Raw genomic sequence first — 26,935 nt, forward strand, 5'->3', positions numbered from 1 at the left:
TAATGACTCCAACCTAAGTGTTTGGAAACTAGTTTTAATGACTCCAACCTAAGTGTATGTAAACTTCCGACTTCAACTGTAGCTGCATCCGACTGTTCCCTGTCAATGGGCCGAGAACCTGTGACGTCAGAAAGTCTATAGGACAAACTGGATAAGTGACTGAACTAATAGGGAACAATGTTGTTGTTGTCTGTAAGAAGGAAGTTGTACGATGGTATCATTTTGCTGAGTCTACCATTAAATTAGTTTAATGTTACACATTATAACAATTCCAAATAATGTGATAAATGGAAATGTGAATATTCTACCCAAGAATGTGAAGAAATGTGTCAGTTGCCAATCTGAATCTGGTTTACAGTACCCCTGCCGCACCATTGGCTGTTGAACTGTGTGATGGCAGACAGGCCAGGCCTGAGTAGGGATCTCTCTTCCAGACTTCCAGAAACACCGCAGTGCATGTGATCAGGGATAGCCCTGCTCAGCCTGCCGTCTGTCCAGCCAGCCAGGGTAGGAACAAACATAACTCATTGTTTTCAGATGGCGGAGTTGGACTTCCATCAAGTCAATTTAATTAGCACTAAGGGGAAGAGCAAAGCAAGTAGAGAGAAGCAAGGAGGTTGTGAGGTGCACGTAGCGTACTGCATGCTTGACCGGAATACAGTGTGATGCTATGCATGACCACAAGTCTGCCATATGTCTTTCTACAAATATAAGGCATATGAAGAAATTAATTATTGATGAAGACTAAGACCATTATTCACAATTGTACAGAACGCAAACGGTTTAAAAACCATGGGCTGGCAGGTAGCCTATTGGTTAAAGCGTTGGACTTGGACCAAAAGGTTGTAAGGTAAAAATCTGTCGTTCTGCCCCTGAACAAGGCAGTTAACCCACTGTTCCTAGGCCGTAATTGAAAATAGTAATTTGTTGTTAACTGACTGACTGACCTTAGGACTCAAATTACTGTTTTTATTGTCATACTATTACCTCGTTTTAGCTCATTGATTTATAGATAACAGTCTTGTGAACACAGGCAGTCAGGCAGTCAGGCAGTCAGGCAGTCAGGCAATCAGGCAGTCAGTCAGTCGGTCAGTCAGTCAGTCAGTCAGTCAGTCAGTCAGTCAGTCAGTCAGTCAGTCAGTCAGTCAGTCAGTCAGTCCTACAGGCTGAGCATCTCCCCTGAGGCATCAAGATGCAGTCAGCTGTGGTACCCATGTAGCTTACCCCACCCTTCTTCCCTCTGGCATCTTAAATAATTCACTCAGTGCTTATTAGCTGTGTGAATAAGGAAAAAAGAGACAGATCAGAGACCTTTTTATTCTAGCAGAGTTTGCTGTAGCGTCATGGCAACCGCTGCTGGAAGAACCCCCCTTCTCTCGCTTCACACACCTCACTGCACTCTGGTCCTGCATAGAGACAGCGTCTCCGAGAGGAGAGAGCAGCACCTACGGCCAGACTCTCTGAGCCCCTGCATTGTGCCAGGCTCAGCGTCTGCACGGCACGTCTCTCCTAACTGCTTATCGATTCTCCCAGCCTTTGCTCCTCCCTCCCTTGCTCCCTCCCTTCCTCTTCTTCGCTCCCTCTCCTTGCTTCTCCTTCGCACCTCCTTCGCTCCCTTACTCTCTCTCCCTCTCCCTCTCCCTCTCCCTCTCTCTCTCTCTCTCTCTCTCTCTCTTTCTCTCTCTCTCCCTCTCCACTCCAGCCCTCCTTCCTTCCTTCCACCCTCCCTTTCACCCTGCGCCTAATTTTCAAAGCTCAGCATTCCCCTCTGCGTGTACTGTAGAGGGAGAACAAATGAACGAGAGGAGGAGGAGCAGAGTCCAGAGTACGCCATAACCCCCCACCCCCACCCCCGACCCACCCAATTGATGACAAGTAGGATTTTATTGAGTAGCCCTTCAGCCAATGAGGCTGCAGTGCCGGGAAATACAGCAGTGAAACGGCACATAGCTTTGATGCTGGTGCTGATTTGCAGTGTGAGAGAATGTTAATGTGCGCGTGTATTTCATTTCATTTTCCCCAGATCTGATTAACTCCTCACTACAGGCAACTGTTTTGTGTCAGTGTGTGTGAAGAGGGCTTTCGTGAAGAGACCCCCGGGGGTGACTGCAGGGACTGAGCAGTTACAAGAGACTTATCTTCTTCAGAGTGGGATAAACCCCAAAAAACTATTAATCTCAAACATTTCTTCTCCTAAGACCTTATCTCAAGTGTCCTGCAGGTTCTACAGACAGAAGTCCCTCTCTCTCTTTTTCTCCAGGAGACAACAGCTCTCCGATACAGGTAAGGTGTCACTTCTTACTGTATGTACATGTTTGTTGATCGGTGATGAGTGCCGTGGTCATGTATCATTTAGTCATGGCAGTAACCAGCCTCATTACACTGCCCATCTACCTAGAGGACTGCAGTGGGAGAGGAAAGGCTCAAGGTAATTATAGTAGACAATGATATCTTCCCCAGTTTCAATTTGCTCTGGTTTAATGTAGAGACACTGCAGGGAAAGGGAGGCTGCCAGTGGAACTTTCTCTCTCAGTATTGAGGCAAGTCCTCATGCGTAGCTTCATACAGTGCTGCAGTATCACGTTACATAATAGTAGAAAATGTGTGTAAGAGAGTAGAACTTGGGATGGGGCTGTTTTTCACATGAGAAAACATTGAAACAACACATTTCACAGTCCTCTACTTTTTATGGATACCATTCACTTCACGTATGCCGATTCAACTATAACTGAAGTGATCAGTGGAGTGTATTTTAGTCCCAATTCAATGTTTGATCAAATGCCTTTAACATTTTTATTTTTTATTTTTTTTACCCTGAACCAAAATATGAGAGAAATGTACAAACAACCAATTTGTTGATCTGTTGTCCATTTGTTTTCTATCTTTAAATTTAGACTAAAAGGAAGGTAAATGGTTGATAAAATGACATGATGACAGTTTTGAAGTAACATCATGAGAGGAACAGCCCCGTTCCACTATACATTCTGCTGCGCTGGGGGGTGCATGCAAGGTCAATTCTGCTGAACAAGCTATTCTGAAAGAGCCCATGCATGCATTGAAGAGGTGCTACCCTGTACTGTAATGGATTCAAAGTAATGATATTAACTGTCAAAGCTAGGTTTCTCAGAACAAATGAACCACATCGCCCCTTTCCACCATGTGTAGCTTGTACCTAAGGTCATTGCATCATCATTGACTACGTTGACTGCGCATCTTTTCTTGGGTTGATTTGAAAAGTCTTCCACACCACCCTGAAGGGTACAGTTTACCAGAAAAAAGTGGACCTCAGTGAAAATGCAGCAGTTTATATCAGGTTATAAAACCTGATCTACTGAGCAATTCCATATTCCTCATATGCATACTTTAGTCATGAGTCATTAGCATAAGGATGGAACCTCTATATACCACATCAGGATGTAAACAATGGTATTGAGGGGCAGCATTATCCAAGGTGACAAGTGAGTGTCTTTCTATGGGGCTGTTGTGTTCTCAGGTGGTGTTTCAGGCTGGTCGGTCTTCAGGGCCACTATGTGTACAGGACTGGGACTCTCCAGGTTTAGAACCTCCTATAACTCCTCCCACCAGCTTCCTCCGGTGTACAGGACTGCCTGTACTGGGACTCTCCTGGTTAAGATGCATAGGGGTCCGCCTCCTCTGGCACAGCAGAGGTGATTCAGAGGAGCCACAGCCGCAGCACTCTCTCTCTCTCTCTCTCTCTCTCTCTCTCTCTCTCTCTCTCTCTCTCTCTCACTTACACACACATGCACACTCGCGCACACCCACACACACACACACACACACACACACACACACACACACACACACACACACACACACACACACACACACACACACAAAGTGTCCAGGGAATAGTGCTGAGCTGGCCATGTCATGGGGGAGGATACTGGGATACGTACCAGTGCTAGTTCATAAATCAGTAAAATGGAGTCTATTTTGGGTCATAGGGGTAAGTGGGAGAGACATGTCTGGGGTTTTACTGCTTGGTTAAAATGGATGGGCTTTCAAAGGAATGAGGCAACACTACAGTAACCCTCACCCTAACCCTAACCCTTATTTGTGAGTAGAGGAGGTCAATTGCTGTTTCCTCTCCTGGTCAACATAAAAGCATAACAGTTAAGAAATATTCCCGTACATCGATAGGTCTTCTACTCTTCACGTTGGAGCGGTTGGGCAGCTGAAAAGGAAAGGCCTTGATGCTTCACCACAATCTCTCTGTTTGTATGATCTCCCCCAGAAGATGTTCCATTGTTAATGACACGCCAGGTGCACATTGAGATGATACTGAGATGATATTTTTCATTGTGAGTCAAACTGCATGTAAGCTAGGGAAGTCTTCATGTGTCCATGGCAGACATTTCTGTAACACATTTTGTGAAGTACATACGGATGTTTTATAATGTGCTTTGTAAACTGACTAAAGGCTGTTTTTGTAAGACTGAAATGCAATGGCCTGTTGTAATTCTCTAACATGGCCTTTGTACCGTTTAGCCACCGTTTAGCCATGTTACAGACATCTGAGCCAGTCATGTATTATGAAGTCTTGTTTAGCCTACTTTTATAGTGAGCCTGGACTTCCCTCTAAAAGTTACTGACTTGCTGTCTTTGTTTCATTGGGAACTGCAGGCAAACACTGTCAGTTTACGCTTTACTGCTGTGGTAGAGGGTTTGTTTGTGTAGCCAGCCACTGGGGTCAGATAGGAGAAAAAGAGAGACAATACAAAGGAAGGTAATGAGATGTTGTCAGAGTCCTATCTTCCTCTCTTCGCTCTCTTCGCTCTCTCCAGGTCCACTGGTACTGAAGCTAGCTGCCTGCCACCCCAATTGTCACTGCTTCTAGACAATAATGAAACCACCCTACAGGTTATTTGGCATACACATTATGGCAAGCTACTCCTGTTATTCACATACTCAGAGATAAAGGCCTACATTTTCATTAAAGTGTTTAAGTTTTCTCTGCCTTATAGTATATAATACATACTGTATCTTTGGGATCCATAACATCAACATTGTATTGATTCTAAAGTTTGAACAATCCCAAAATGCTATGTTCAACTTACTGTAAGTGTCATATCTAGCCTGAAATCCAGTCTGTTTGTGCTAACTTCCACTCCTTGCCACTCCTTGTCATGCATGACAAGGCAAGGCGTGGAATGTTAGCACAAACAGACTATCATATCTGTGTTTCTTGTTGTTTCATGCTCTACTAACCGTGAACAGACTCTGAGTCTATGATCTTTTGAATGATAAAACATGCTCTTGTCCAGGGTCCCCCTTCCCGGCAAATCAGTGACCCAGCGACCTCCATCATACGTCTTGTATTATCATCAGGTGAATGATAATGGCAAGGAGAAGTAATCATTATTTTGAAGTGAATAGATTTGGTAGATGGTTTTCATTATTTTGACCTCCCCACGTTATAATTGGAAGAGGAAGTGTAAACTCTAACAGCCTATTAGCTGGAAAGAAAACTCCAAACACATTTTCACTAAGAGCTGCTGGTTAAAACAAAGGTTAGCCATGTGTTTGCAAACAGGTATGTACAAGTCAAGGAGCATACCAGCAGCCAGCAGCCTATTCATGGGTGATTCTTAAAAGCCTATGTCAGATACTCCAGTGAGTGTAATTGGCTTAATATTAGGAGTTGAGAAATAAATGTGACATTATTTACATTTTTAGAAATAAGATATTCTCCTCTTTTCTACTGTAGGTATGTAAATCACACGTAGTTTATTATGTTGTTGGTAGAGATATTCACAAAAACATTAAAACAAAAAATATATATATATTGTTTTATGTATTTATATTTTTGCCGTCCCCTGCAGTACCTCCGCAGACTCCTAGGGGGCCACGGATCCCCGGTTGAATACCCCTGCTCTAATGATTGAATAACTAATGACTAAGTGTTGGTTAGAGAACTGCCCATTATCTCATAGTTGGAGTGAGAGACAACCATGCAGCTTTCATTGTTACAGATAAGAGTAGTGTAGACCAAACCCTGCAGTCCCAGTAAGCACTGATCAAGCACTGATCACGGCGGGCACACCATCCACAGCTTCCGCTTCTGAATATATTACTCGCTAATGTTCAGTCTCTGGATAATAAAGTAGACGAGCTCAGGGTGAGGATCCCCTTCCAGAGAGACATCAGGGACTGTAATATACTCCAATTCATGGAATCATGGCTCTCTCCGAATATACTGTCCATACAGCCAGCTGGGTTCTCAGTACATCGCGCAGACAGGAATAAAGAACTCTCCTGGAAGAAGGGATTGGTGTATGTTTCATGATTAACCACTCATGGTGTGATTGTGATACCGTACAGAAACTCAAGTCCTTTTGTTCACCCAACCTAGAATACCACACAATGAAACGCCGACCGTTTTACCTCCCAAAATAATTCTCTTTGGTTATAGTCACAGCCATGTATATTCCCCCTCAAGCTGATACCACGACGGCCCTCAAGGAACTACACTGGACTTTATGCAAGGTGTAAACCACATATACTGAGACAACATTTATTGTAGCTGGGGATTTTAACAAAGTACATTTTAGGAAAATGCTATCGATGTTCTGTCAACACATTGAATGTAGTACTCGCCCTGGGAAAACATTTGACCACTGATATTCTCTCTTCCGGGATGCCTACAAGGCCCTCTACTGCCCTCCCTTTGGCAAATCAGATCACGACTCCATTTTGCTCCTCCTTTCCTATAGGCAGAAACTCAAACAGGAAGGTCTATTCAATGCTGGTCTGACCAATCGGAATCCATGCTTCAAGATTGTTTTGATCATGCGGACTGGGATATGTTCCGAATAGCCTCGGATATTGACATTGATGTATACACGGACACGGTGACTGAGTTCATCAGGAAGTGTATACGGGATGTTGTTCCCACGGTGACTATTAAAACTTACCCAAACCGGAAACCGAGGCTAGATGGCAGTATTCTCGCTAAACTGAAAGTGTGAACCAACGCATTTAACCATGGCAAGGTGACTGGGAATATGGTTGAATAAAAACAGTGTAGTTATTCCCTCTGTAAAGCAATCAAACAGGCAAAACGGAGTTGCAATTCAATGGCTCAGACACGAGACATATGTGGCAGGGTCTACAGACAATCACGGATTACAAAGGGAAAACCAGCCACGTCGTGGACACCGACATCTTGCTCCCAGATAAGCTAAACACCTTTTGGCCGCTTTGAGGGTAACACAGTGCCTTCGAAAAGGGCCCCTCACAAGGACTGTGGGCTCTTGTTATCCATGGCTGATATAAGTAAAACATTTAAACGTGTTAACCTTTGCAAGGCTGCCGGCCCAGACGGCATCCCTAGCCACATCCTCAGAGCATGCGCAGACCAGCTGGCTGGAGTTTTTACAGACATATGCAATGTCTGGGGCGGCAGGGTAGCCTAGTGGTTAGAGCGTTGGACTAGTAACCGAAAGGTTGCAAGTTCGAATCCCCGAGCTGACAAGGTACAAATCTGTCGTTCTGCCCCTGAACAGGCAGTTAACCCACTGTTCCTAGGCCGTCATTGAAAATAAGAATTTGTTCTTAACTGACTTGCCTAGTAAAATAAAGGTAAAAAAATATATTTAAAAAATCTCCCTATCCCAGTCTGCTGTCCACAATTGCTTCAATATGTCCACCATTGTTCCTGTCCCAAGAAAGCAAAGGTAACTGAACTACATGACAATTACTTCTGTCATCATGAAGTGCTTTGAGAGGCTAGTTAAGGATCGTATCACCTCTACCTTACCTTACACCCCAGACCCACTTTGGTTTGCTTACCGCCCCAATAGATCCACAGACGATGCAATCACCATTGCATTTCACACTGCCCTATCCCACTTGGACAAGAGGAATACATATGAAAGAATGCTGTTCATTGACTACAGCTCAGCCATCAAAACCATAGTACCCTCCAAGCTCATCATCAGGCTCGGGCCCTGGGTCTGCAACCCAGTCTTGGATTTCCTGATGGGCAAGACCCTGGGTGGTGAAGGTAGGAAACAACACCTTCATTTCACTGATCCTCAACCCAGGGGCCCCACAAGGGTGCATACTTAGCCCCCTCCTCCCTGTTCACCCATGACTGCGTGGCCACAATCATCAAGTTTGCAGACGACACAACCATAGAAGGCCTGATTACCAATAATGATGAGACAGCCTACAGAGAGGAGGTGAGAGCCCTGGTGGAGTGGTGCCAGGAAAATAACCTCTCCATCAACGTCAACTAAAAGAAGGAGCTGATGTTGGACTTCAGGAAAAAGCAGATGGAGCACACCCCTATCCACATTGATGGGACCACAGTGGAGAACGTGAAAAGCTTCAAGTTCGTTGGCGTACACATCACTGATTGTCTGAAATGGTCCACCCACACAGACAGTGTGGTGAAGAAGGTGCAGCAGCGCCTCTTCAACCTGAGGAGGCTGAAGAAATGTGGCTTGTCCCCCAAGAACCTTACAAACTTTTACAGATGCACAATTGAGAGCATCCTGTCAGGCTGTATCACCGCCTAGTACGGTAACTGCCACGCCCGCAACCACAGGGCTCTCCAGAGGATGGTGCAGTCTGTCCAACATTTCACCGGGGGCACACTGCCTGCCCTCCAGGACACCTACAGCACCCAGTGTCACAGGAAGGCCAAAAACATCATCAAGGACGTCAACCACCCGAGCCACGGCCTGTTCACCCCGCTACCATCCAGAATGCGAGGTCAGGACAGGTGCATCAAAGCAAGGACAGAGAGACTGAAAAACAGCTTCTATCTCAAGGCCATCAGACTGTTAAATAGCCATCACTAGCCGGCTTCCCCCCGGTTACTCAAACCTGCAACTTAGAGGCTGCTGCCCTGGAACACTAGTCACTTGAATAATGTTTACATACTGCTTTACTCATCTTGTATGTATATAACGTATTCTCTTCTACTGTATTCTAGTCAATGCCAATCCGACATTGCTCGTCCTAATATTTATATACAGTATATCTTAATTCCATTCATTTACTTTTAGTTTTGTGGGTATTGTTGTGAATTGTTAGATATTACTGCACTGTTGGAACTAGGAACACAAGCATGCTGCTAAACCCGCAATAACATCTGCTAAATATGAGTATGTGACCAGTACAATTTGATTTGATTTGATTAATATGTTTGATAAGAGCCACAGTGAGCCTGAACTATCAGGCCTGCTGCTATGTCTGTGTTGTTTTTCCTAACTGTTAGAAAGATATGCTGTCTATGTTGTATGCCAGCAGAGTTGGAAGCTCAAGAGGTGAGAGAGTATAGCTGAGAATTCTCATAGCTTAGTGGAGTCCACATCAGCACAAACTCCATTGACTGGGGTGGGCAACTATTGCAGAAAGGGCTTCCCCCTGTACTTCACTACATCTGGTTGATTCATGTGGATAATCTAATTAAAGTTCCATCAATGACGTGTTAAACCATGATTGAATTTCTGATAAATCTATGCAGCCATGTTAATGGGCAAACAGCAATCGAAAAGTATATCATATGACATTTACCCTCCTCTGTTAAAGAAGGACAGCTCAACTTCACTGCCCCCTATTGGTCAGAATCCAGATCTTCAATTATAGACTTGTGCATCACCACAATGTGGGTGCAAAGATTTCAGAATAGTAACATTGTACATACTATCTTCAAATGATTTAGTAAGACTGAGAATCTATCCATCCCAGATTGAACGTTGTAAGTTAAGAATATTGACTATGTACTGACCAGGAACAGCCTGAAGAGACAGGGAGAGTATTCTGCCTCTTTGTGAGGAAATGCTGAGAATCATCCTTCCATAATGATGCCAATTTGTCTTCCTTGCTCTTCCTCTGTCTCTCAAGCAAGAAATCCTGGTGAGCTGCTGAAGCAGAAAATAGAAGATGTCCAGACAGAGCTTAGTTTGGTTTATATAAGTTCCTAAGATATGATGCAGGCCTCCTGCTGATGAAGTAATTACTGGTGCAGCCTTAACTTTCAACGTCGAAGGATTCAGCCTAATGAATACTAGTGGTTCTCCAGTTTCCTTAGCAATACAGAAAAATCACAGAAAAAAACACAAAATCTTTTAAAATCTATTCAGATAAATGGGGTGCAAAGAGATACGTTAATTAGTCAGTCCCTTATGGAAGGCCTTTCCCTCAGTAGCCTACTCAGTCAAGTTGCCCCAGATCCGTTGAATGGGGCAACACGCTCTGCTCTTTGTGTAGGGTGATGAATTCAGACTGAGCTCTCTCTCTCTCCTTTATCCTCTCCCCCTAGCCCATCTCTAACTGTTTCAACCAGCTCTAGTCGGTCAAGCTATTTTAGGTACCAGCAGGAAGCACAAAAATAATGAGCGTGTGTATAATAGACAGAAAATGAGAGATGTAGGGAGAGTGTACATGAGAGAGGGCATGTGTGCATGAGAGATAGAGAGAAAGTGTGTGTGTGTGTGAGTGTGAGAGAGAGTGAGAGAGCGAGAGAGAGAGAGAGAGAGAGAGAGAGAGAGAGAGAGAGAGAGAAAACTAAACCAAGAGCAGCCAAGAGGGTAAGAAAGAGTCAAAACGTCTGACTGGCCTAATTTGAGCAACCTTGAAAGACAGAGGAGACAGAGGCTATGTGATGGTGCTGGAATGGAGGGACTGTGATGGTGTTGGCATGGAGGGACTGTGATAGTGATGGGATGGAGGGACTGTGATGGTGCTGGGAAGGAGGGACTGTGATAGTGATGGGATGGAGGGACTGTGATGGTGTTAGGATGGAGGGACTGTGATGGTTTTGGGATGGAGGGACTGTGATGGTGGTGGGATGGAGGGGCTGTGATGGTGAATGGGATGGAGGGACTGTGATGGTGTTGGGATGGAGGGACTATGATGGTGATGGGATGGAGGGACTGTGATGGTGATGGGATGGAGGGACTGTGATGGTGTTGGGATGGAGGGACTGTGATGGTTTTAGGATGGAGGGACTGTGATGGTGATGGGATGGAGGGACTGTGATGGTGTTAGGATGGAGGGACTGTGATGGTGTTAGGATGGAGGGACTGTGATGGTGATGGGATGGAGGGACTGTGATGGTGTTAGGATGGAGGGTCTGTGATGGTGATGGGATGGAGGGACTGTGATGGTGTTGGGATGGAGGGACTGTGATGGTGTTAGGATGGAGGGACTGTGATGGTGATGGGATGGAGGGACTGTGATGGTGTTAGGAGGGAGGGACTGTGGTGGTGTTGGGATGGAGGGACTGTGATGGTGTTAGGATGGAAGGTCTGTGATGGTGATGGGGTGGAGGGACTGTGATGGTGTTGGGATGGAGGGACTGCGATGGTGTTAGGATGGAGGGACTTTGATGGTGTTGGGATGGAGGGACTGTGATGGTGTTAGGATGGAGGGACTGTGATGGTGTTAGGATGGAGGGACTGTGATGGTGTTAGGATGGAGGGACTGTAATGGTGATGGGATGGAGGGACTGTGATGGTGTTAGGATGGAGGGACTGTGATGGTGATGGGATGGAGGGACTGTGATAGTGATGGGATGGAGGGACTGTGATGGCGTTGGGATGGAGGGACTGTGATGGTGTTAGGATGGAGGGACTGTGATAGTGATGGGATGGAGGGACTGTGATGGTGCTGGGAAGGAGGGACTGTGATAGTGATGGGATGGAGGGACTGTGATGGTGTTAGGATGGAGGGACTGTGATGGTGGTGGGATGGAGGGACTGTGATGGTGTTGGGATGGAGGGACTGTGATGGTGTTAGGATGGAGGGACTGTGATGGTGTTGGGATGGAGGGACTATGATGGTGATGGGATGGAGGGACTGTGATGGTGATGGGATGGAGGGACTGTGATGGTGTTGGGATGGAGGGACTGTGATGGTGTTAGGATGGAGGGACTGTGATGGTGTTAGGATGGAGGGACTGTGATGGTGATGGGATGGAGGGACTGTGATGGTGTTAGAATGGAGGGACTGTGATAGTGATGGGATGGAGGACTGTGATGGTGTTGGGATGGAGGGACTGTGATGGAGGGACTGTGATGGTGTTAGGATGGAGGGACTGTGATGGTGTTGGGATGGAGGGACTGTGATGGTGTTGGGATGGAGGGACTGTGATGGTGTTAGGATGGAGGGACTGTGATGGTGATGGGATGGAGGGACTGTGATGGTGATGGGATGGAGGGACTGTGATGGTGATGGGATGGAGGGACTGTGATGGTGTTGGGATGGAGGGACTGTGATGGTTTTAGGGATGGAGGGACTGTGATGGTGATGGGATGGAGGGACTGTGATGGTGTTAGGATGGAGGGACTGTGATGGTGTTAGGATGGAGGGACTGTGATGGTGATGGGATGGGATGGAGGGACTGGAGGGTCTGTGATGGTGATGGGATGGAGGGGCTGTGATGGTGTTGGGATGGAGGGACTGTGATGGTGTTAGGATGGAGGGACTGTGATGGTGATGGGATGGAGGGACTGTGATGGTGTTAGGATGGAGGGACTGTGGTGGTGTTGGGATGGAGGGACTGTGATGGTGTTAGGATGGAAGGTCTGTGATGGGATGGGGTGGAGGGACTGTGATGGTGTTGGGATGGAGGGACTGTGATGGTGTTAGGATGGAGGGACTTTGATGGTGTTGGGATGGAGGGACTGTGATGGTGTTAGGATGGAGGGACTGTGATGGTGTTAGGATGGAGGGACTGTGATGGTGTTGGTGATGGGATGGAGGGACTGTGATGGTGTTGGGATGGAGGGACTGTGATGGTGTTGGGATGGAGGGACTGTGATGGTGATGGGATGGAGGGACTGTGATGGTGTTGGGATGGAGGGACTGTGATGTGTTGGGATGGAGGGACTGTGATAGTGATGGGATGGAGGGACTGTGATGGTGGGAGGAGGGACTGTGATGGTGATAGGATGGAGGACTGTGATGGTGATGGGATGGAGGGACTGTGATGGTGGTGGGAGGGAGGGACTGTGATGGGATGTGGTGTTGGGATGGAGGGACTGTGATGGTGTTAGGGATGGAGGGACTGTGATGGTGGTGGGATGGAGGGACTGTGATGGTGATGGGATGGAGGGACTGTGAAAGTGTTAGGATGGAGGGACTGTGATGGTGTTGGGATGGAGGGACTATGATGGTGATGGGATGGAGGGACTGTGATGGTGATGGGATGGAGGGACTGTGATGGTGTTGGGATGGAGGGACTGTGATGGTTTTAGGATGGAGGGGACTGTGATGGTGATGGGATGGGGGACTGTGATGGTGTTAGGGATGGAGGGACTGTGATGGTGTTGGGATGGAGGGACTATGATGGTGATGGGATGGAGGGACTGTGATGGTGTTAGGATGGAGGGTCTGTGATGGTGACGGGATGGAGGGACTGTGATGGTGTTGGGATGGAGGGACTGTGATGGTGTTAGGATGGAAGGACTGTGATGGTGATGGGATGGAGGGACTGTGATGGTGTTAGGATGGGAGGGACTGTGATGGTGTTGGGATGGAGGGACTGTGATGGTGTTAGGATGGAGGGACTGTGATGGTGATGGATGATGGTGATGGGAGGGACTGTGATGGTGTTGGGATGGAGGGACTGTGATGGTGTTAGGATGGAGGGACTGTGATGGTGTTGGGATGTTAGGGAGGGACTGTGATGGTGTTAGGATGGGATGGAGGGACTGTGATGGTGATGGGATGGAGGGACTGTGATGGTGTTGGGATGGAGGGACTGTGATGGTGATGGGATGGAGGGACTGGATAGTGATGGGATGGAGGACTGTGATGGTGTTGGGATGGAGGGACTGTGATGGTGTTAGGATGGAGGGACTGTGATGGTGATGGATGGAGGGACTGTGATGGTGATGGGATGGAGGGACTGTGATGGTGATGGGATGGAGGGACTGTGATGGTGTTAGGATGGAGGGACTGTGATGGTGATGGAGGGGCTGTGATGGTGATGGGATGGAGGGACTGGATGGTGTTAGGATGGAGGGACTGTGATGGTGATGGGGTGGAGGGACTGTGATGGTGTTGGGATGGAGGGACTGTGATGGTGATGGGATGGAGGGACTGTGATGGTGTTGGGATGGAGGGACTGTGATGGTGTTAGGATGGAGGGACTGTGATGGTGATGGGATGGAGGGACTGTGATGGTGATGGGATGGAGGGATGGAGGGATGGAGGGACTGATGGTGTTGGGATGGAGGGACTGTGATGGTGATGGGATGGAGGGACTGTGATGGTGTTGGGATGGAGGGACTGTGATGGTGTTGGGATGGAGGGACTGTGATGGTGTTGGGATGGAGGGACTGTGATGGTGTTGGGATGGAGGGACTGTGATGGTGTTAGGATGGAGGGACTGTGATGGTGATGGGATGGAGGGACTGTGATGGTGATGGGATGGAGGGACTGTGATGGTGTTAGGATGGAGGGACTGTGATGGTGATGGGATGGAGGGACTGTGATGGTGTTGGGATGGAGGGACTGTGATGGTGTTAGGATGGAGGGACTGTGATGGTGTTGGGATGGAGGGACTATGATGGTGATGGGATGGAGGGACTGTGATGGTGATGGGATGGAGGGACTGGATGGTGTTGGGATGGAGGGACTGTGATGGTGTTAGGATGGAGGGACTGTGATGGTGATGGGATGGAGGGACTGTGATGGTGTTAGGATGGAGGGACTGTGATAGTGATGGGATGGAGGGACTGTGATGGTGATGGGATGGAGGGACTGTGATGGTGTTAGGATGGAGGGATGGTGATGGTGATGGAGGGACTGTGATGGGTTTGGGATGGAGGGACTGTGATGGTGATAGGATGGAGGGACTGTGATGGTGTTAGGATGGAGGGACTGTGATGGTGATGGGATGATGACTGTGATGGTGATGGGATGGAGGGACTGTGATGGTGTTGGGATGGAGGGACTGTGATGGTGTTAGGATGGAGGGACTGTGATGGTGATGGGATGGAGGGACTGTGATGGAGGGACTGTGATGGTGTTAGGATGGAGGGACTGTGATGGTGATGGGATGGAGGGACTGTGATGGTGATGGGATGGAGGGACTGTGATGGTGGTGTTAGGATGGAGGGACTGTAATGGTGATGGGATGGAGGGACTGTGATGGGTTTGGGATGGAGGGACTGTGATGGTGTTAGGATGGAGGGACTGTGATGGTGATGGGATGGAGGGACTGTGATGGGGATGGAGGGACTGTGATGGGATGGAGGGACTGTGATGGTGTTAGGATGGAGGGACTGTGATGGTGTTGGGATGGAGGGACTGTGATGGTGTTGGTGGAGGGACTGTGGGATGGAGGGACTGTGATGGTGATGGGATGGAGGGACTGTGATGGGTGATGGGATGGAGGGACTGTGATGGTGTTAGGATGGAGGGACTGTGATGGTGTGGGATGGAGGGACTGTGATGGTGATTAGGGATGGAGGGACTGTGATGGTGTTATGGGATGGAGGGGACTGTGATGGTGTTAGGATGGAGGGACTGTGATGGTGATGGGATGGAGGGACTGTGATGGTGTTAGGATGGAGGGACTGTGATGGTGATGGGATGGAGGGACTGTGATGGTGTTGGGATGGAGGGACTGTGATGGTGTTAGGGATGGAGGGACTGTGATGGTGTTGGGATGGAGGGACTGTGATGGTGTTGGGATGGAGGGACTGTGATGGTGTTGGGATGGAGGGACTGTGATGGTGATGGGATGGAGGGACTGTGATGGTGTTAGGATGGAGGGACTGTGATGATGGGATGGGGACTGTGATGGTGATGGGATGGAGGGACTGTGATGGTGTTGGGATGGAGGGACTGTGATGGTGATGGGATGGAGGGACTGTGATGGGTGTGATGGGATGGAGGGGACTGTGATGGTGTTAGGATGGAGGGACTGTGATGGTGATGGGATGGAGGAGGACTGTGATGGGTTTGGGATGGAGGGACTGTGATGGTGTTAGGGATGGATGGAGGGATGGAGGGATGGTGTTGGGATGGAGGGACTGTGATGGTGATGGGATGGAGGGACTGTGATGGTGTTGGGATGGAGGGACTGTGATGGTGTTAGGATGGAGGGACTGTGATGGTGATGGGATGGAGGGACTGGAGTGATGGTGTTAGGATGGAGGGACTGTGATAGTGATGGGATGGAGGGACTGTGATGGTGTTGGGATGGAGGGACTGTGATGGTGTTAGGATGGAGGGACTGTGATGGTGATGGGATGGAGGGACTGTGATGGTGTTAGGATGGAGGGACTGTGATAGTGATGGGATGGAGGGACTGTGATGGCGATTGGATGGAGGGACTGTGATGATGTTAGGATGGAGGGACTGTAATGGTGATGGGATGGAGGGACTGTGATGGGTTTGGGATGGAGGGACTCTGATGGTGTTAGGATGGAGGGACTGTGATGGTGTTAGGATGGAGGGACTGTGATGGTGATGGGATGGAGGAATGTGATGGGATGGAGGGACTGTGATGGTGTTGGGATGGAGGGACTGTGATGGTGTTAGGATGGAGGGACTGTGATGGTGATGGGATGAAGGGACTATGATGGTGTTGGGATGGAGGGACTGTGATAGTGATGGGATGGAGGGACTGTGATGGTGATAGGATGGAGGGACTGTGATGGTGTTAGGATGGAGGGACTGTAATGGTGATGGGATGGAGGGACTGTGATGGGTTTGGGATGGAGGGACTGTGATGGTGTTAGGATGGAGGGACTGTAATGGTGATGGGATGGAGGGACTGTGATGGGTTTGGGATGGAGGGACTGTGATGGTGTTAGGATGGAGGGACTGTGATGGTGATGGGATGGAGGGACTGTGATGGTGATGGGATGGAGGGACTGTGATGGTGACTGAGGGACTGTGGTGTTATGGAGGGACTTGATGGTGTTGGGATGGAGGGACTGTGATGGTGTTGGCATGGAGGGACTGTGATGGTGTTAGGATGGAGGGACTGTGATAGTGATGGGATGGAGGGACTGTGATGGTGATGGGATGGAGGGACTGTGATGGTGTTAGGATGGAGGGACTGTGATGGTGATGGGATGGAGGGACTGTGATGGTGTTAGGATGGAGGGACTGTGATGGTGTTGGGATGGAGGGACTGTGATGGTGTTAGGATGGAGGGACTGTGATGGTGATGGGATGGAGGGACTGTGATGGTGTTAGGATGGAGGGACTGTGATAGTGATGGGATGGAGGGACTGTGATGGTGATAGGATGGAGGGACTGTGATGGTGTTAGGATGGAGGGACTGTAATGGTGATGGGATGGAGGGACTGGAGGGACTGTGATGGGATGTTGATGGGATGGAGGGACTGTGATGGTGTTAGGATGGAGGGACTGTGATGGTGATGGGATGGAGGGACTGTGATGGGTGTTGGGATGGAGGGACTGTGATGGTGTTAGGATGGAGGGACTGTGATGGTGATGGATGGAGGGACTGTGATGGTGATGGGATGGAGGGACTGTGATGGTGATGGGATGGAGGGACTGTGATGGTGTTGGGATGGAGGGACTGTGATGGTGTTATGGGATGGAGGGACTGTGATGGTGTTGGGGGATGGAGGGACTGTGATGGTGTTGGGATGGAGGGACTGTGATGGTGTTAGGATGGAGGGACTGTGATGGTGATGGGATGGAGGGACTGTGATGGTGATGGGATGGAGGGACTGTGATGGTGATGGGATGGAGGGACTGTGATGGTGTTAGGATGGAGGGACTGTGATGGTGATGGGATGGAGGGACTGTGATGGTGTTGGGATGGAGGGACTGTGATGGTGTTGGATGGAGGGACTGTGATAGTGATGGTGGAGGGACTTGGTGATGGGATGGAGGGACTGTGATGGTGTTAGGGATGGAGGGACTGTGATGGTGATGGGATGGAGGGACTGTGATGGTGATGGGATGGAGGGACTGTGATGGTGTTGGGATGGAGGGACTGTGATGGTGTTAGGACTGTGATGGTGATGGGATGGAGGGACTGTGATGGTGTTAGGGATGGAGGGACTGTGATAGTGATGGGATGGAGGGACTGTGATGGTGATGGATGGAGGGACTGTGATGGTGTTAGGATGGAGGGACTGTAATGGTGATGATGGGATGGAGGGACTGTGATGGGATGGAGGGACTGGGATGGAGGGGACTGTGATGGTGTTAGGATGGAGGGACTGTAATGGTGATGGGATGGAGGGACTGTGATGGGTTTGGGATGGAGGGACTGTGATGGTGTTAGGATGGAGGGACTGTGATGGTGATGGGATGGAGGTACTGTGATGGTGATGGGATGGAGGGACTGTGATGGTGTTGGGATGGAGGGACTGTGATGGTGTTAAGATGGAGGGACTGTGATGGTGTTGGGATGGAGGGACTGTGATGGTGTTGGCATGGAGGGACTGTGATGGTGTTAGGATGGAGGGACTGTGATAGTGATGGGATGGAGGGACTGTGATGGTGATGGTGGGATGGAGGGACTGTGGTGATGGGATGGAGGGACTGTGATGGGTTTGGGATGGAGGGACTGTGATGGTGTTAGGATGGAGGGACTGTGATGGTGTTAGGATGGAGGGACTGTAATGGTGATGGGATGGAGGAACTGTGATGGTGATGGGATGGAGGGACTGTGATGGTGTTGGGATGGAGGGACTGTGATGGTGTTAGGATGGAGGGACTGTGATGGTGATGGGATGGAGGGACTGTGATGGTGTTAGGATGGAGGGACTGTGATAGTGATGGGATGGAGGGACTGTGATGGTGATGGGATGGAGGGACTGTGATGGTGTTAGGATGGAGGGACTGTGATGGTGATGGGATGGAGGGACTGTGATGGTGTTGGGATGGAGGGACTGTGATGGTGTTGGGATGGAGGGACTGTGATGGTGTTAGGATGGAGGGACTGTGATGGTGATGGTGGAGGGGGACTGGATGGAGGATGGTGTTGGGATGGAGGGACTGTGATGGTGTTAGGGATGGAGGGACTGTGATGGTGATGGGATGGAGGGACTGTGATGGTGATGGGATGGAGGGACTGTGATGGTGTTGGAGGATGGAGGGACTGTAATGGTGATGGGATGGAGGGACTGTGATGGTGTTGGGATGGAGGGACTGTGATGGTGTTAGGATGGAGGGACTGTGATGGTGATGGGATGGAGGGACTGTGATGGTGTTGTGATGGGATGGAGGGACTGGGATGGGATGGAGGGACTGTGATGGTGTTAGGATGGAGGGACTGTGATGGTGTTGGGATGGAGGGACTGTGATGGTGTTGGGATGGAGGGACTGTGATGGTGTTGGGATGGAGGGACTGTGATGGTGATGGGATGGAGGGACTGTGATGGTGTTGGGATGGAGGGACTGTGATGGTGATGGGATGGAGGGACTGTGATGGTGATGGGATGGAGGGGACTGTGATGGTGATGGGATGGAGGGACTGTGATGGTGTTAGGATGGAGGGACTGTGTGGTGTTGGGATGGTGTTGGGATGGAGGGACTGTGATGGTGTGGAGGGACTGTGATGGTGTTATGGAGGGACTGTGATGGTGATGGGATGGAGGGACTGTGATGGTGATGGGATGGAGGGACTGTGATGGTGTTGGGATGGAGGGACTGTGATGGTGTTAGGATGGAGGGACTGTGATGGTGATGGGATGGAGGGACTGTGATGGTGTTGGTGAGGGATGGAGGGACTGTGATGGTGATGGGATGGAGGGACTGTGATGGTGTTAGGATGGAGGGACTGTGATGGTGTTGGAGGATGGAGGGACTGTGATGGATGGGATGGGACTGTGATGGTGTTGGGATGGAGGGACTGTGATGGTGTTAGGATGGAGGGACTGTGTGATGGGATGTGTGGGATGGAGGGACTGTGATGGTGTTAGGATGGAGGATGGAGGGATGGAGGGACTGATGGTGTTAGGATGGAGGGACTGTGATGGTGATGGGATGGAGGGACTGTGATGGTGTTAGGATGGAGGGACTGTGATGGTGATGGGATGGAGGGACTGTGATGGTGTTGGGATGGAGGGACTGTGATGGTGTTAGGATGGAGGGACTGTGATGGTGATGGGATGGAGGGACTGTGATGGTGTTGGGATGGAGGGACTGTGATAGTGATGGGATGGAGGGACTGGAGGGATGGAGGGACTGGTGTTAGGATGGAGGGACTGTGATGGTGATGGGATGGAGGGACTGTGATGGGTTTGGGATGGAGGGACTGGATGGTGTTAGGATGGAGGGACTGTGATGGTGATGGGATGGAGGGACTGTGATGGTGATGGGATGGAGGGACTGTGATGGTGATGGGATGGAGGGATGGGATGGAGGGACTTGATGGTGTTATGGAGGGACTGTGATGGTGATGGGATGGAGGGACTGTGATGGTGATGGGATGGAGGGACTGTGATGGTGATGGGATGGAGGGACTGTGATGGTGTTAGGATGGAGGGATGGACTGTGATGGTGTTAGGGATGGAGGGACTGTAATGGTGATGGGATGGAGGGACTGTGATGGTGTTGGGATGGAGGGACTGTGATGGTGTTAGGATGGAGGGACTGTGATGGTGATGGGATGGAGGGACTGTGATGGTGTTGGGATGGAGGGACTGTGATGGTGTTAGGATGGAGGGACTGTGATGGTGATGGGATGGAGGTGGATGGTGATGGGATGGAGGGATGGTGTTGGGATGGAGGGACTGATGGTGTTGGGATGGAGGGACTGTGATGGTGTTGGGATGGAGGGACTGTGATGGTGATGGGATGGAGGGACTGTGATGGTGTTGGGATGGAGGGACTGTGATGGTGATGGGATGGAGGGGGACTGTGATGGTGATGGGATGGAGGGGACTGTGATGGTGTTGGGATGGAGGGACTGTGATGGTGTTAGGGATGGAGGGACTGTGATGGTGATGGGATGGAGGGACTGTGATGGTGTTAGGATGGAGGGACTGTGATGGTGATGGGATGGAGGGACTGTGATGGTGATAGGGATGGAGGGACTGTGATGGTGTTAGGATGGAGGGACTGTGATGGTGATGGTGATGGGATGGAGGAGACTGGATGGGGGACTGTGATGGTGTTGGGATGGAGGGACTGTGATGGTGATGGGATGGAGGGACTGTGATGGTGATGGGATGGAGGGACTGTGATGGATGGAGGACTGATGGTGTTGGGATGGAGGGACTGTGATGGTGATGGGATGGAGGGATGGAGGAGGACTGTGATGGTGTTGGGATGGAGGGACTGTGATGGTGTTAAGATGGAGGGACTGTGATGGTGTTGGGATGGAGGGACTGTGATGGTGTTGGCATGGAGGGACTGTGATGGTGTTAGGATGGAGGGACTGTGATAGTGATGGGATGGAGGGACTGTGATGGTGATGGGATGGAGGGACTGTGATGGTGTTAGGATGGAGGGACTGTAATGGTGATGGGATGGAGGGACTGTGATGGGTTTGGGATGGAGGGACTGTGATGGTGTTAGGATGGAGGGACTGTGATGGTGTTAGGATGGAGGGACTGTAATGGTGATGGGATGGAGGGACTGTGATGGTGATGGGATGGAGGGACTGTGATGGTGTTGGGATGGAGGGACTGTGATTAGGATGGTGTGATGGGATGGAGGGACTGTGATGGTGTTAGGATGGAGGGACTGTGATGGTGATGGGATGGAGGGACTGTGATGGGATGGGATGGAGGGACTGTGATGGTGTTGGGATGGAGGGACTGTGATGGTGATGGGATGGAGGGACTGTGATGGTGTTGGAGGGACTGTGATGGGGGATGGAGGGACTGTGATGGTGATGGGATGGAGGGACTGTGATGGTGTTAGGATGGAGGGACTGTGATGGTGATGGGATGGAGGGACTGTGATAGTGATGGGATGGAGGGACTGTGATGGTGTTGGGATGGAGGGACTGTTATGGTGTTAGGATGGAGGGACTGTAATGGTGATGGGATGGAGGGACTGTGATGGTGATAGGATGGAGGGACTGTGATGGTGTTAGGATGGAGGGACTGTAATGGTGATGGGATGGAGGGACTGTGATGGGTTTGGGATGGAGGGACTGTGATGGTGTTGGGATGGAGGGACTGTGATGGTGATGGGATGGAGGGACTGTGATGGTGATGGGATGGAGGGACTGTGATGGTGTTGGGATGGAGGGACTGTGATGGTGTTGGGATGGAGGGACTGTGATGGTGTTGGATGGAGGGACTGTGATGGTGATGGGATGGAGGGACTGTGATGGTGTTAGGATGGAGGGACTGTGATGGTGATGGAGGGACTGTGATGGTGATAGGATGGAGGGACTGTGATGGTGATGGGATGGAGGGACTGTGATGGTGTTAGGATGGAGGGACTGTGATGGTGTTAGGATGGAGGGACTGGATGATGGTGATGGGATGGAGGGACTGTGATGGTGTTGGGATGGAGGATGGTGTTAGGATGGAGGGACTGTGATGGTGATGGGGGATGGATGGAGGGACTGTGATGGTGATGGGGATGGAGGGACTGTGATGGTGTTGGGATGGAGGGACTGTGATGGTGATGGGATGGAGGGACTGTGATGGTGTTGGGATGGAGGGACTGGAGGTGTTAGGATGGAGGGACTGTGATGGTGTTGGGATGGAGGGACTGTGATGGTGTTGGGATGGAGGGACTGTGATGGTGATGGGATGGAGGGACTGGATGGTGATGGAGGGACTGGGATGGAGGGACTGTGATGGTGTTAGGATGGAGGGACTGTGATGGTGATGGGATGGAGGGACTGTGATGGTGTTGGGATGGAGGGACTGTGATGGTGTTGGGATGGAGGGACTGTGATGGTGATGGGATGGAGGGACTGGATGGCGATGGAGGGATGGAGGGACTGTGATGGTGTTAGGATGGAGGGACTGTGATGGTGATGGGATGGAGGGACTGTGATGGTGGATTGGGATGGAGGGACTGTGATGGTGTTAGGATGGAGGGACTGTGATGGTGATGGGATGGAGGGACTGTGATGGTGATGGGATGGAGGGACTGTGATGGTGTTGGGATGGAGGGACTGTGATGGTGTTAGGATGGAGGGATGGAGGTGACTGGGATGGAGGGACTGATGGTGTTGGGATGGAGGGACTGTGATGGTGTTGGGATGGAGGGACTGTGGGATGGATGGAGGGACTGTGATGGTGTTAGGATGGAGGGACTGTGATGGTGTTGGGATGGAGGGACTGTGATGGTGTTGGGATGGAGGGACTGTGATGGTGTTAGGGATGGAGGGACTGTGATGGTGTTGGGATGGAGGGACTGTGATGGTGTTGGGATGGAGGGACTGTGATGGTGTTGGGATGGAGGGACTGTGATGGTGTTGGGATGGAGGGACTGTGATGGTGATGGGATGGAGGGACTGTGATGGTGTTGGGATGGAGGGACTGTGATGGTGTTAGGGGGATGGAGGGACTGTGATGGTGATGGGATGGAGGGACTGTGATGGTGTTGGGATGGAGGGACTGTGATGGGGATGGGATGGAGGGACTGTGATGGTGATGGGATGGAGGGACTGTGATGGTGTTGGGATGGAGGGACTGTGATGGTGATGGGATGGAGGGACTGTGATGGTGTTGGAGGGATGGAGGGACTGTGATGGTGTTGGGATGGAGGGACTGTGATGGTGTTAGGATGGAGGGACTGTGATGGTGATGGGATGGAGGGACTGTGATGGTGATGGGATGGAGGGACTGTGATGGTGTTGGGATGGAGGGACTGTGATGGTGTTGGGATGGAGGGACTGTGATGGTGTTAGGATGGAGGGACTGTGATGGTGTTGGGATGGAGGGACTGTGATGGTGTTAGGGATGGAGGGACTGTGATGGTGATGGGATGGAGGGACTGTGATGGTGATGGGATGGAGGGACTGTGATGGTGTTAGGATGGAGGGACTGTGATGGTGATGGGATGGAGGGACTGTGATGGTGATGGGATGGAGGGACTGTGATGGTGATGGGATGGAGGGACTGTGATGGTGTTGGGATGGAGGGACTGTGATGGTGTTGGGATGGAGGGACTGTGATGGTGTTAGGGATGGAGGGACTGTGATGGGATGGAGGGACTGTGATGGTGGGGATGGAGGATGGAGGGACTGTGATGGGATGGGACTGTGATGGTGTTAGGATGGAGGGACTGTGATGGACTGTGATGGTGATGGGATGGAGGGACTGTGATGGTGTTAGGATGGAGGGACTGTGATGGTGTTGGGATGGAGGGACTGTGATGGTGTTAGGATGGAGGGACTGTGATGGTGTTGGGATGGAGGGACTGTGATGGTGTGGGATGGAGGACTGTGATGGTGATGGGATGGAGGGACTGTGATGGTGTTGGGATGGAGGGACTGTGATGGTGTTAGGATGGAGGGACTGTGATGGTGATGGGATGGAGGGACTGTGATGGTGTTAGGATGGAGGGACTGTGATAGTGATGGGATGGAGGGACTGTGATGGTGATGGGATGGAGGGACTGTGATGGTGTTAGGATGGAGGGACTGTAATGGTGATGGGATGGAGGGACTGTGATGGGTTTGGGATGGAGGGACTGTGATGGTGTTAGGATGGAGGGACTGTGATGGTGTTAGGATGGAGGGACTGTGATGGTGATGGGATGGAGGGACTGTGATGGTGATGGGATGGAGGGACTGTGATGGTGTTGGGATGGAGGGACTGTGATGGTGTTAGGATGGAGGGACTGTGATGGTGATGGGATGGAGGGACTGTGATGGTGTTAGGATGGAGGGACTGTGATAGTGATGGGATGGAGGGACTGTGATGGTGATAGGATGGAGGGACTGTGATGGTGTTAGGATGGAGGGACTGTGATGGTGTTAGGATGGAGGGACTGTAATGGTGATGGGATGGAGGGACTGTGATGGGTTTGGGATGGAGGGACTGTGATGGTGTTAGGATGGAGGGACTGTGATGGTGATGGGATGGAGGTACTGTGATGGTGATGGGATGGAGGGACTGTGATGGTGTTGGGATGGAGGGACTGTGATGGTGTTGGGATGGAGGGACTGTGATGGTGTTGGGATGGAGGGACTGTGATGGTGTTGGGATGGAGGGACTGTGATGGTGTTGGGATGGAGGGACTGTAATGGTGTTGGGATGGAGGGACTGTGATGGTGATGGGATGGAGGGACTGTGATGATGTTAGGATGGAGGGACTGTAATGGTGATGGGATGGAGGGACTGTGATGGTGATGGGATGGAGGGACTGTGATGGTGTTTGGATGGATGGAGGGACTGTGATGGTGTTGGGATGGAGGGACTGTGATGGTGTTAGGGATGGAGGGACTGTGATGGTGATGGGATGGAGGGACTGTGATGGTGTTAGGATGGAGGGACTGTGATGGTGATGGATGGATGGTGGGACTGGAGGGACTGTGATGTTAGGATGGAGGACTGTGATGGTGTTGGGATGGAGGGACTGTGATGGTGATGGGATGGAGGGACTGTGATGGTGATGGGATGGAGGGACTGTGATGGTGTTAGGATGGAGGGACTGTGATGGTGATGGGATGGAGGGACTGTGATGGTGTTAGGATGGAGGGACTGTGATGGTGATGGGATGGAGGGACTGTGATGGTGATGGGATGGAGGGACTGTGATGGTGATGGGATGGAGGGACTGTGATGGTGATGGTGGAGGGACTGTGATTAGGATGGAGGGACTGTGATGGTGATGGGATGGAGGGACTGTGATGGTGTTGGGATGGAGGGACTGTGATGGTGTTGGAGGGATGGAGGGATGGAGGGACTGTGATGGTGGGGATGAGGGACTGGGATGGATGGAGGGACTGTGATGGTGATGGGATGGAGGGACTGTGATGGTGTTGGGATGGAGGGACTGTGATGGTGTTAGGATGGAGGGACTGTGATGGTGATGGGATGGAGGGACTGTGATGGTGATGGGATGAAGGGACTATGATGGTGTTAGGATGGAGGGACTGTGATAGTGATGGGATGGAGGGACTGTGATGGGATGGAGGGACTGTGATGGGTTTGGGATGGAGGGACTGTGATGGTGTTAGGATGGAGGGACTGTAATGGTGATGGGATGGAGGGACTGTGATGGGTTTGGGATGGAGGGACTGTGATGGTGTTAGGATGGAGGGACTGTGATGGTGATGGGATGGAGGGACTGTGATGGTGATGGATGGGAGGGACTGTGATGGTGTTGGGATGGAGGGACTGTGATGGTGATGGGATGGAGGGACTGTGATGGTGTTAGGATGGAGGGACTGTGATGGTGATGGGATGGAGGGACTGTGATGGTGATGGGATGGAGGGACTGTGATGGTGTTGGGATGGAGGGACTGTGATGGTGTTAGGATGGAGGGACTGTGATGGTGATGGGATGGAGGGACTGTGATGGGTTTGGGATGGAGGGACTGTGATGGTGTTGGATGGAGGGACTGTGATGGTGTTAGGATGGAGGGTGTTGGGATGGAGGGACTGTGATGGTGTTGGGATGGAGGGACTGTGATGGTGTTGGGATGGAGGGACTGTGATGGTGTTGGGATGGAGGGACTGTGATGGTGATGGGATGGAGGGACTGTGATGGTGATGGGATGGAGGGACTGTGATGGTGTTGGATGGAGGGACTGTGATGGTGTTAGGATGGAGGGACTGTGATGGTGATGGGATGGAGGGACTGTGATGGTGTTAGGATGGAGGGACTGTGATGGTGATGGGATGGAGGGACTGTGATGGGTTGGGATGGAGGGACTGTGATGGTGTTGGATGGAGGGACTGTGATGGTGATGGGATGGAGGGACTGTGATGGGATGGAGGGACTGTTGGTGGGATGGAGGGACTGTGATGGTGTTGGGATGGAGGGACTGTGATGGTGTTAGGATGGAGGGACTGTGATGGTGATGGGATGGA

General features: G+C 50.6%; 1 protein-coding gene across 2 annotated transcripts in view; it reads left to right on the plus strand.

Moving 5' to 3' along the window:
* The first annotated feature begins 1,916 nt into the window (after positions 1-1,916).
* The window catches only part of LOC115143492 (synaptotagmin-2-like), a 63,551-nt gene continuing 38,532 nt past the window's right edge, over positions 1,917-26,935 (plus strand). For both annotated transcript variants that reach the window (XM_065002013.1, XM_065002015.1), the window contains exon 1: positions 1,917-2,283. The gene's annotated coding sequence lies outside the window, so the exon portion shown is untranslated. The remainder of the gene's footprint in view (positions 2,284-26,935) is intronic.

Source organism: Oncorhynchus nerka, linkage group LG15, assembly GCF_034236695.1.
Source record: "Oncorhynchus nerka isolate Pitt River linkage group LG15, Oner_Uvic_2.0, whole genome shotgun sequence".
NCBI classification, from domain to species: domain Eukaryota; kingdom Metazoa; phylum Chordata; class Actinopteri; order Salmoniformes; family Salmonidae; genus Oncorhynchus; species Oncorhynchus nerka.